Consider the following 12,112-nt stretch of genomic DNA (forward strand, 5'->3'; position numbering starts at 1 on the left):
CTATATGCAAACAGAAAAAGAGACACAAGAAAGTACAAACAGACTTTTGAACTCTGTGGAAGAAGGTGAGGGTGGGATGTTGCGAAAGAACAGCATGTATACTATCTATGGTGAAACAGGTCACCAGCCCAGGTGGGATGCATGAGACAAGTGCTCGGCCTGGTGCACTGGGAAGACCCAGAGGAATCGGGTGGAGAGGGAGGGGGGAGGGGGGATCGGGATGGGGAATACATGTAAATCTATTGCTGATTCATGTCAATGTATGACAAAACCCACTGAAAAAATAAATAAATTAATTAAAAAAAAATAAAAGTATTCATTTGGCTGCTATGCAAAATTTGTCTGTAGGAGGTCGGAAGTATAAGCCAGAAGAAAAGTTCAGAGGTCAGTTCAGTAGCCTAGAGCGGAGGGATGAGGGCTTGGATGAAAGTAGCGGTGTCACGTGGGTGGATTGAAGATACGCATTTGGCTGGAATACCCAGAAGGGTTTCCTGATAGATGGATTGCAGCACTTGTGAAAAGAGTGAAGATGGAAGAGACTAAAAGAGGATCAGGTTTGGAACAGGGTTTAGCTTTGAGATGTTTAGTAGAAATCCAAATAGAGATGAGCTAGGGAAAGACATTTAAGAATTATCAGGTAGATGGTATTTTAAGCAAAGGGACAAACTGAGATTACCTAGGGAATGTGTGCTTCCCTGGTGGCTCAGTAATAAAGAAGGAAACTCGAGTTTGATCCCTGGGTCGGGAAGATCCCCTGGAGAAGGAAATGGCAACCCACTCCAGTATTCTTGCCTGGGAAATCCCATGAACATAGGGATCGCAAAGAGTTGGACACGACTGAGTGACTAGACACCAACACCAGGGAATATGTGCAGAGAAGTGTTTTCAGAATTGAGAATTGGGGCACTCCACCATTTAGAAGCTGAAAAGGAGAAGCTAGTGAGGTAGGAAGGAGATGGAGAAGTAGGCAGTCCTGGAAGCCGAATGAAGAGAGAGTGTCTTATGTGGTACTGACTCATGGGCAAACCTCTGGGACATCTTGTCTGTATTCTTGGAAGCAAGTATTTGCTTTATTTTTACAAAATCTTACCTCCTGATAAGCAGTGGGAAACCATCACAATGATATTATTTTTCCCACAGTTGAGATGTTCACTGGATATTTCTGTGTACAGTTGAAGGTTTGGATGCAAATCTGCATTACTGTAACTTTCATCAGGTTTGCCATGTGCAGGAATGCTAGTAAGGGATAATTTCATTCTTTTTTAAAAAGAAGGGAAAGCAAGAATTTTTGAAGTGTTCATGCATACTCTTTAGTTATGCCTGTAACTCAACTGTTGGTGTTTCTAATAAGATATTTTTTTAGGTAGTTTAAGTAGAAAGTAAGATTTCAGGATTATAAAGACTGGGGATTATAAACACATTGCATTTTTACATCTGAGATGTAGAAGTCAAAGAGAGCACAGGCCTTACATTACATATGCTGCCTGTTTAATGCTATGTAGATCAGGTGATGTTTCAGTTGAGTTGACTTCAGAAAATTAAATTTAATGACTGTCTACTTGAACCTTCTGTTCTATGTGGATGAGCTTAGTTGTCCAAGACAGAAAACAGCAGCTGCTCAGAAAACATCCATGGCTGTTGCACTAGATTAGAGATAAAACCATGGCCAAAAGTAAGCATTGTCCTCAAAGTCACTAATTTATTATAGAAACTAGTTTAGTTTACTGCACTTCAGTTAGTGTTGACATTTTAGTTTTATAATAATAAAACTTAGTTACTTATATTCCATTATATTGACAACTTCATTTCAGTTTTGAAGGTAAGATTAGTTTTACTTTTTAAAATTTTTTCCTTCTACTTCTGTCTTTGGTGATAATAACTAACATTTAGTAAGCATTTACTGCAGCCTGTAATTGTGTTGAGCAACTTACATAAGTTTTAGCATCATTACAATCCTAGGAAGAACAAACTCTTTTTATATTACTCAGAAACAGGCTCAGCGAGATTAATTAACAAAAGCTAATATCTGTCCCAATCTGATCACGTGGACAACAGCCTTCTCTAACTCAGTGAAACTATGAGCTATGCCTTGTAGGGACACTCAAGAAGAATGGTCACGGTGGAGAGTTCTGGCAAAACGTGATCCACTGGGGAAGGGAATGGCAAACTACTTCAATAATCTTGCCTTCAGAACCCCATGAACAGTATGAAAAGGCAAAAAAATAGGACACTGAAAGATAAACTCCCCAGGTTGTTAGATGCCCAATATGCTACTGGAGATCGGTGGAGAAATAACTCCAGAAAGAATGAAGAGATGGAGCCAAAGCAAAAACAATACCCAGTTGTGGATATGACTGGTGATGGAAGTAACATCCAATGCTGTAAAGAGCAATATTGCATAGGAACCTGGAATGTTAGGCCCATGAATCAAGGCAAATTGGAAGTGGTCAAACAAGAGATGGCAAGAGTGAAAATCAACATTTTAGGAATCAGCGAACTAAAATGGACCAGAATGGGTGAATTTAATTCAGATGACTGTTACATCTACTACTGTGGGCAAGAATAATTTAGAAGAAATGGAGGAGCCCTCATAATCAACAAAAGAGTCCAAAATGAAGTACTTGGATACAATCTCAGAAACAACAGAATGATCTCTGTTCATTTCCAAAACAAACCATTCAGTATCACAGTAATCCAAGTCTGTTCCCTGACTAGTAATGCTGAAGAAGCTGAAGTTGAACGGTTCTCTGAAGACCTACAAGACCTTCTAGAACTAGCACCCAGAAAAGATGTCCTTTTCATTATACAGGACTGGAATACAAAAGTAGGAAGTCAAGAAATACCAGGAGTAACAGGAAAATTTGGCCTTGGAATATAGAATGAAGCAGGGCAAAGGCTAATAGAGTTTTGCCAAGAGAATGCACTGGTCATAGCAAACACCCTTTTCCAATAACACAAGAGATGACTCTACACATGGACATCAACAGATGGTCAATACTGAAATTAGATAGATTATATTCTTTGCAGCCAAAGATGGAGAGGCTCTATACAGTCAGCAAAAACAAGACCAGAAGCTGACTGTGGCTCAAATCATGAACTCTTTATTGCCAAATTCAGACTTAAATTGAAGAAAGTAGGGAAAACCACTAGACCGTTCAGGTATGACTTAAATCAAATCCCTTATGATTATACACTGGAAGTGACAAATAGATTGAAGGGATTAGATCTGATAAACAGAGTGCCTGAAGAACTATGGATGGAACATTGTGACATTGTACAGGAGACAGTGATCAAGCCCATCCCCAAGGAAAAGAAATGAAAAAGGCAAAATAGTTATATGAGGAGGCCTTACAAATAGCTGTGAAAAGAAGAAAAGCAAAAGGCAAATGAGACAAGGAAAGATATACCCATTAGAATTCAAAGTTCCAAAGAATAGCAAGGAGAGATAAGAAAGCCTTCCTCAGTGATCAGTGCAAAGAAATAGAGGAACACAATAGAAAGGGAAAGACTACAGATCTCTTCAAGAAAATTAGAGATACCAATGCAAAGATGGACACAATAAAGGACAGAAATTGTATGGACCTAACAGAAGCAGAAGATATTGAGAAGATGTGGAAAGAATACACAGAAGAACTATACAAAAAGATCTTCATGATGCAGATAATCATGATAGTGTGATCACTCACCTAGAGCCAGACATCCTGGAATGAGAAGTCAAGTGGGCCTTGGGAAGCATCACTACGAACAAAGCTAGTGGATGTGATGGAATTCCAGTTGAGCTATTTCAAATCCCAAAAGATGATGCTGTGAAAGTGATGTACTCAATATGCCTGCAAACTTGGAAAACTCAGCAGTGGCCACTGGACTGGAAAAGGTCTGTTTTCATTCCAATCCCAAAGAAAGGCAATGCCAAAGAATGCTGAAATTACCACACAATTGCACTCATCTCACAGGCTAGCAAAGTAATGCTCAAAATTCTCCAAGCCAGGCTTCAACAGTACATGAACTGTGAAATTCCAGATGTTCAAGCTGGATTTAGAAAAGGCAGAGGAACCAGAGATGAAAATGCCAGCATCAGTTGGGTCATTGAAAAAACGAGAGAGTTCCAGAAAAACACCTGTTTCTGCTTTATTGGCTATGCCAAAGCCTTTGACTGTGTAGATCATAACAAACTGTGGAAAATTCTGAAAGAGATGGGCATACCAGGCCACCTAACCTGCCTTCTGAGAAATCTGTATGCAGGTCGAGAAGCAACAGTTAGAACTGGACATGGAACAACAGACTGGTTCCAAATCAGGAAAGGAGTACGTTAAGGTTGTCTGTTGTCACCCTGCTTATTTAACTTATATGCAGATTACATCATGAGAAATGCTGGACTGGATGAAGCACAAGCTGGAATCAAGATTGCCGGGAGAAATGTCAATAACCTCAGATATGCAGATGGCACCACCCTTATGGCAGAAAGTGAATAAGAACTAAAGAGCCTCTTGACAAAAGTGAAAGAGCAGAGTGAGAAAGGCTTAAAAGTCAACTTTCAGGAAACTAAGGTCATAGCCTCTGGTCCTTTCACTTCATGGCACATAGATGGCAATGGAAATATTGACAGACTTTATTTCTTGGGCTCCAAAATCACTGCAGATGGTGACTGCAGCCATGAACTTAAAAGACACCTGCTCCTTGGAAGAAAAGCTATGACCAACCTAGACAGCATATTAAAAAGTAGAGACATTACTTTGCCAACAAAGGTCCATCTAGTCAAAGCTGTGGTTTTCCAGTGGTCATGTATGGATGTGAGAGTTGGACTATAAAGAAAGCTAAGTGCCAGAGAATTGATGCTTTTGAACTGTGGTGTTGGAGAAGACTCTTGAGAGTCACTTGGACTGCAAAGAGATCCAGCCAGTCCATCCTAAAGGAAATTAGTCCTGAATATTCATTGGAAAGACTGATGCTGAAGCTGAAACTTCATTACTTTGGCCACCTGATGTGAAGAACTGACTCATTAGAAAAGACCCTGATGCTGGGAAAGATTGAAGGTGGGAGGAGAAGGGGATGACAGAGAATGAGATGGTTGGATGGCATCACCGACTTAATGGGCATGAGTTTGAGTAAACTCCAGGAGTTGGTGATGGACAGGGAGGCCTGGCATGCTGCAGTTCATGGGGAAGCAAAGAGTCAGACATGACTGAGTGATTGAACTAAAACTAAATAGCTATCCCTGTTTTCTTCATATTGAAATTAGGTAATTTCTGTTGTGTCTTTACATATGAAGTTCCCTGCTGTGTTTTTTACTTCCCTAATCTTTAATTCCTCTTTTTCTTTTGCTCTATGTGTTTAAGATAAGGTTGCTAATAAGAATTAATTGCTTAATATTCATTTTAAAGTAGAAGTTATCTTTAAAGTATAAAACATATGTCTAAGTTTTGGGACACCTTGTTGTCAGACTTTATCTCTTTAAGTATTTAAGAGGTGCATTTGTTTCTTCCATACTTTTCTGAAGTTTGTTTCAGTGAACCATTACGCACACTTGAAATGAGCTGCTTCCCTGTTATAATTCTTTAAAATCCATACTGTTTTTTTTTTTACTTTTTTTTTTCATTTATTTTTATTAGTTGGAGGCTAATTACTTTACAGTATTGTAGTGGTTTTTGTCATACATTGACATGCATCAGCCATGGATTTACATGTGTTCCCCATCCCAATCCCCCCTCCCATCTCCCTCTCCACCCGATCCCTCTGGGTCTTCCCAGTGCACCAGGCCCGAGCACTTGTCTCATGCATCCAGCCTGGGCTGGTGATCTGTTTCACCCTGGATAATATACATGTTTCGATGCTGTTCCCTTGAAACATCCCACCCTCACCTTCTCCCACAGAGTCCAAAAGTCTGTGCTGTATATCTGTGTCTCTTTTTCTGATTTGCATATAGGGTTATGATTACCATCTTTCTAAATTCCATATATATGTGTTAGTATACTGTAATGGTCTTTATCTTTCTGGCTTACTTCACTCTGTATAATGGGCTCCAGTTTCATCCATCTCATTAGAACTGATTCAAATGAATTCTTTTTAATGGCTGAGTAATAGTCCATGGTGTATATGTACCACATCTTCCTTATCCATTGGTTTTAAATCCTAAAGCCACAACCTGACAGCGTGCTTCTCTATTCCAGAGTGGTTATGGTTTAACTTTTCAGGTGATGAAAGTCTCCCTTAATGTTTCATAATACAGTATTAATAAATAGAAGACATTCATGTCAAAACTGTAAATTTTTTATAATCTTTAATCTAGCCATCTTGGGAACAAGTGTGCTGTTGTACCATCTAATCTGAATGAGAAAGATGCAGAAATCTCAGAGACCATCTATCACTGTGTTTCTTTTTTCTTATTTTCTCTGTACTCTTTGATTTCAATGAGTGCATTTATTTATAAAGTTTTAAGTTATGTTATTCAAAATAATACACAATGTCCAAAGCACTCAACTAAATTAGTGTTTGTATATCCTCTTATTTTATTCTAACTTTGAATTAAAGATTTAAATAAAGAAAATAATAGCAGTCATTTAGTATTATTATATGGGTTTCCCTGGTGACTCAGTAGTAAAGAATCCTCCTGTAGTGCAGGAGCCAAAGGAGACCCGGGTTTGATCCCTGGGTCAGGAAGCGACTTAGCAGCAGCAGCATATATAAGACCACTTAATATTACAATACTGCAAGCTAAAAATTCTGATGCCCATTTATAATAAGACAACTAAGGCCTAGTGTCTTTAAATTAACTGTCTCATATTAAAAACTAATAAGAGGCAGAAGTGGAGTTTAGCCCAAGGTAAGTCACAAGCTGCTTGTGAATTTGGAAATTCATGTTATATAATTTAATATGTTTTATGAACTACTTTTAAGATTTGGTATAATTTAATGTGTTTTATGAACTACTTTTAAGGTTTATATATTTTTTATTTATTGCCATGGCCAATGATGACCAAGAGCACACGCTGCTGCTGCTAAGTCGCTTCAGTCGTGTCCGACACGGCGACCCCATAGACGGCAGCCCACCAGGCTCCCCCGTCCCTGGGATTCTCCAGGCAGGAACACTGGAGTGGGTTGCTGTTTCCTTCTCCAATGCATGAAAGTGAAAAGTGAAAGTGAAGTTGCTCAGTTGTGTCCAACTCTTCGCAACCCCAGGGACTGCAGCCTACCAGGCTCCTCTGTCCATGGGATTTTCCAGGCAAGAGTACTGGAGTGGGGTGCAGTTGCCTTCTCTGAAGAGCACATGAAGGATTTTAAAAAACAAGTTAAAAATATCTCTTTCAGTAATACCTAACATTTTTTAGACATTCTATTTATTCTATAAAAATCTAAATAGAAATGAGGTAGTGATGGGATGCTATTTGTTCATTGTGTTTTAAAAGGCCATATATGAACAAAGCATAATTCCTTAATACAGTAATTCCTTAGGAAAATTTGGATGGGTGTAAGAATCTCTAGCTAGGAGAAAAATGAGATATGAAACTGCAATAATTATTTGAAGCTTAAAGCATGTAATGATTTAGAATTACCAATGCTCTTTCCCCTAGTAATTTAGAGTTGGAAGGTTATTAAGAGATATCCTGGTTCCCCTCCTGGGCTGGATTTCCAAACAGTATTTGAGGTGAACATGCTTGTTACAGTCCTCAGTGGACTTCTCAGGTCACCTGAGGTTTTGTAAGTGCCAGTACAACCTTTATTTTTTTCCAGATATGTCATGAGAAGTGTTTGTAGTAAATGTTTCTTTTTGTAAATTGATTTTTATTACCTTCAGAATATTTTCTTTTAAATGCCATAGGGATGTTTTAGAATCTACATAGTTTTATATCAGAAAAAAATTTGGGAAGACTCACTATTAATTAATAAATTAGTTACTGAATATGGTTTAGTTGCTCAGTCATGTCTGACTCTTGTGACCCCATGGACTGTAGCCTGCCGTGCTCCTCTGTCCATGGGATTTTCCAGGCCAGAATAGTGGAGTGGATTGCCATTCCCTTCTCCAGGGGATCTTCCCGACCCAGGAATTGAACCCAGGTCTCCTGCATTGCAGGCAGATTCTTTACCGACTGAGCTATGAGGGAAGCCGTTTACTGAATATAGCTTTAACTAATAGAATGGGTATAAGCAAATTTCCTATTTTATTAAAAGTAAAGCTGCAGTGTTTCATATTGCAAGTGAGACCAGAGAGATGTAAAATTTGAGCCACTTTATTTGAATAGATACTTGATTTTGTCCAGCTAGTTCTTCAATGGGAAAAGCATAAGTGATGAGAGCTGGTCAGGGGCCTCCTTCAGCATTGCTTCACTTTTGCCAGAACCAGACTTACTCACTGTTTGTGCACACATGAGTTTTGTTTACTTCTAAACATTTAAAGAGCATTCTGCTCATTACTTCTAGTGTCATTCAGGTTTTTGTTGCATGCCTCTTTTCTTGATCCCATTGATCTCTGTTTATAGTCATAGTTGTGATTATTTGATTGTTTTTCCTTCTGCCGTTGGACTGTATGCTCTGTGAATGCAAAGCTTGGACGTGGTTTTGCTTATCTGTATCTTGAATAGTTATCATAGTTCCCAGAACAAAGAAGGTGCTTGGCAAATATTTGCCGAGTGACTAAGGGTTTTCTTTGTCTTTGTCTTTACATGTATCTGGCATAACAATTGATGTGTAAGTTGTGTTCAGTAAAGGTTTACTGAGACAAATTGAAAAAAAAAATCTGTTTAATGTACAGAGACAAAACATAGCTCAAACAAAACCTTGTGCACACCAGGATCCAGAGACCCCACAGAGACTGAGCCAGACCTGCTTTTGAGTGTGTGAGTGTCTCTTGCAGACGCATGGGTCATCTGTAGCCTGCCACAGGGACAGGGTCTCTGACTGCAGCAGACTTGGGTCATGCAGCCTGTGGCATAAGCTGTCTTGGAGGAGGTCATTATTAGCTCAATCATAGAGCCACCAAGCAGATGGCCCATAGACTGTAGAGCAATTACACCAAGGAAATTCTCAGACTGTTAAGAAAGTTCTAGGGCCCACAGCAGATTTCCCAACCTGGGGGTCTGGCAAAGGGGCTGAGAACCCCCAGGGATTTGACTTTGGAGGCCAGTGGGATTTGATTCAGAACTTCGACAGGACTGGGGAAACAGGCTCTTGGAGGGCACAAACAAAACCTTCTGTGCACCAGGACCCAGGGGAAAGGAGCAGTGTCCCCACAGGAGACTGAGCCAGACTTGCCTGTGAGTGTCCAGGAGTCTCCAGTGGAGGTGGGGGTCGACAGTGGCCTGCTGCAGGGTCAGGGGCACTGCATACAACAGTTTCTGCACAAATCCTTTGAAGGAGGTTACCATTATCTTCATTGCCCTTGCCATAGTTTGGCCCAAGCCAAACAACCAGGAGGGAACACAGCCCATCAAAAGAAAATTGGATTAAAGGTTTACTGAGCATGGCACTGCCCATCAGAACATGACCCAGTTTCCCCCACAGCCAGTCCCTCTCATCGGGAAGCTTCCATGAGCCTCTTATCCTTATCCACCAGAAGGCAGACAGAATGAAAACCACAATAACAGAAAACTAACCAAACTGATCACATGGACCACAGCCTTGTCAACTCAATGAAACTATGAGTCATGCCATGTAGGACCACCCAGTACGGACGGGTCGTGGTGGAGAGTTCTGACAAAACATGGTCCACTGGAGAAGGGAATGGCAAACCACTTCAGTATTCTTGCCTTGAGAATCCCAAGAACAGTATGAAAAGGCAAGAAGACATGACACTGAAAGATGAACTCCCCTGGTCAGCAAGTGCCAATATGCTACTGGAGAATGGTGGAGAAATAACTCTAGAAGGAATGAAGAGCTGGAATCAAAGTGAAAAGAACACCCAGTTGTGGATGTGACTGGTGATGGAAATAAAGTCTGATGCTGTAAAGAGCAATATTGCATAGGACCTGGAATGTTAGGTCCATGGATCAAGGTAATTTGAAGTGGTCAAACAGGAGATGGCAAGAGTGAGCATTGACATTTTAGGAATCAGTGAACTAAAACAGACTAGAATGGGTAAATTTAATTCAGATGACCATTATATCTATACTGTGGGCAAGAATCCTTTAGAAGAAATGGAGTAGTCCTCATAGTCAACAAAGAGTCCTAAATGTAGTGCTTGGGTGCAATCTCGAAACTGGCAGAATGATCTCTATTCGTTTCCAAGGCAAACTATTCAGTATCACAGTAATCCAGGTCTATGCCCCAACCACTAATGCTGAAGAAGCTGAAGTTGATCGGTTCTATGAGAACTTACAAGACCTTTTAGAACTAACACCAAAAAACATGCCCTTTTCATCATAGGGGACTGGAATGCAAAAGTAGGAAGTCAAGCAATACCTGGAGTAACTGGCAAGTTTGACCTTGGAGTACAGAATGAAGCAGGGCAAAGAATAACAGAATTGTGCCAAGAGAATACATTGTTCATAGCAAACCCCATCTTCCAATAACACAAGAGATGACTCTACACATGGACATCACCAGATGGTCAATACTGAAATCAGCTTGGTTATATTCTTTGTAGCCGAAGATGGAGAAGCTCTATAGTCAGCAAAAATAAGACTGGGAGCTGACTGTGGCTCAGATCATGAACTCCTTAGTATGAAAGGAAAAGTAGCTCAGTTGTGTCCGACTCTCTGCAACCCCATGGACTATACAGTCCATGAAATTCTCCAGGGCAGAATACTGGAGTGGGTAGCCTTTCCCTTCTCCAGGGGATTTTCCCAACCCAGGGATCGAACCCAGGTCTCCCGGGTGGAGTCTTTACCAGCTGAGTTATCAGGGAAGCCCCCTTATTGCAAAATTCAGACTTAAATTGAAGAAAGTGGGGAAAACCACTAGACCATTCAGGTATGACCTAAATCAAATCCTTTAAGATTATACAGTGGAAGTGAGAAGTAGATTCAAGGGACTAGATTTGATAGCCAGAATGCCTGAAGAACTATGTATGGAGGTTTGTGACACTGTACAGGAGGCAGTGATCAAGACCACCCCAAGAAAAAGAAATGCAAAAAGGCAAAATGATTATGTGAGGAGGCCTTACAATTAGCTGAGAAAAGAAGAGAAGTGAAAGGCAAAGGAGACAAGGAAAGATATACCCATTTGAATGCAGAGTTCCAGAAATAGCAAGGAGAGATAAGAAAGCCTTCCTAAGTGATCAGTGCAAAGAAATAGAGTAAAACAATAGAATGAGAAAGACTAGAGATCTCTTCAAGAAGATTAAACATACCAAGGGAACGTTTCATGCAAAGATGGGCTCAATAAAGGACAGAAATGGTATGGACCTAACAGAAGCAGAAGATATTAAGAAGAGATGGCAAGAATACCCAGAAGAACTATACAAAAAAGATCTTCATGACCCAGATAACCATGATGGTGTGATCACTCACCTAGAGTCAGACATCCTGAAATAGGAAGTCAAGTAGGCCTTAGGAAGCATCACTATGAACAAAGCTAGTGGAGGTGATGGAATTCCAGCAGAGCTATTTCAGATCCTAAAAGATGATGCTGTGAAAGTGCTGCACTCAATATACCAGCAAACTTGGAAAACTCAGCAGTGGCCACAGGACTGGAAAAGGTTAGTTTTCATTCCAATCCCAAAGAAAGACAATGCCAAGGAATGTTCAAACTACCACACAATTGCGCTCATCTCAAATGCTAGCAAAGTAATGCTCAAAATTCTCTAAGTGAGGTCAACAGTATGTGAAGTGAGAACTTGCTGGTGTTCAAGCTGGATTGATAAATGGCAGAGGAACCAGAGATCAAATTGCCAACATCTGCAGGATCATCGAAAAAGCAAGAGAGGTCCAGAAAAACACCTGCTTCTGCTTTATTGACTATGCCAAAGCCTTTGACTATGTGGATCACAGCAAACTGTGGAAAATTCTTAAAGAGATGGGAATACCAGACCACCTTACCTGCCTTCTGAGAAATCTGTATGCAGGTCAAGAAGCAACAATGAGAACTTGACATGGAACAACAGACTGGTTCCAAATCGGGAAAGGAGTACGTTAAGGCTGTATATTGTCATCCTGCTTCTTTAACTTCTATGCAGAGTACA

This window comes from Cervus canadensis, chromosome 10 (genome assembly GCF_019320065.1).
Source record: "Cervus canadensis isolate Bull #8, Minnesota chromosome 10, ASM1932006v1, whole genome shotgun sequence".
Taxonomy (NCBI): Eukaryota; Metazoa; Chordata; class Mammalia; order Artiodactyla; family Cervidae; genus Cervus; species Cervus canadensis.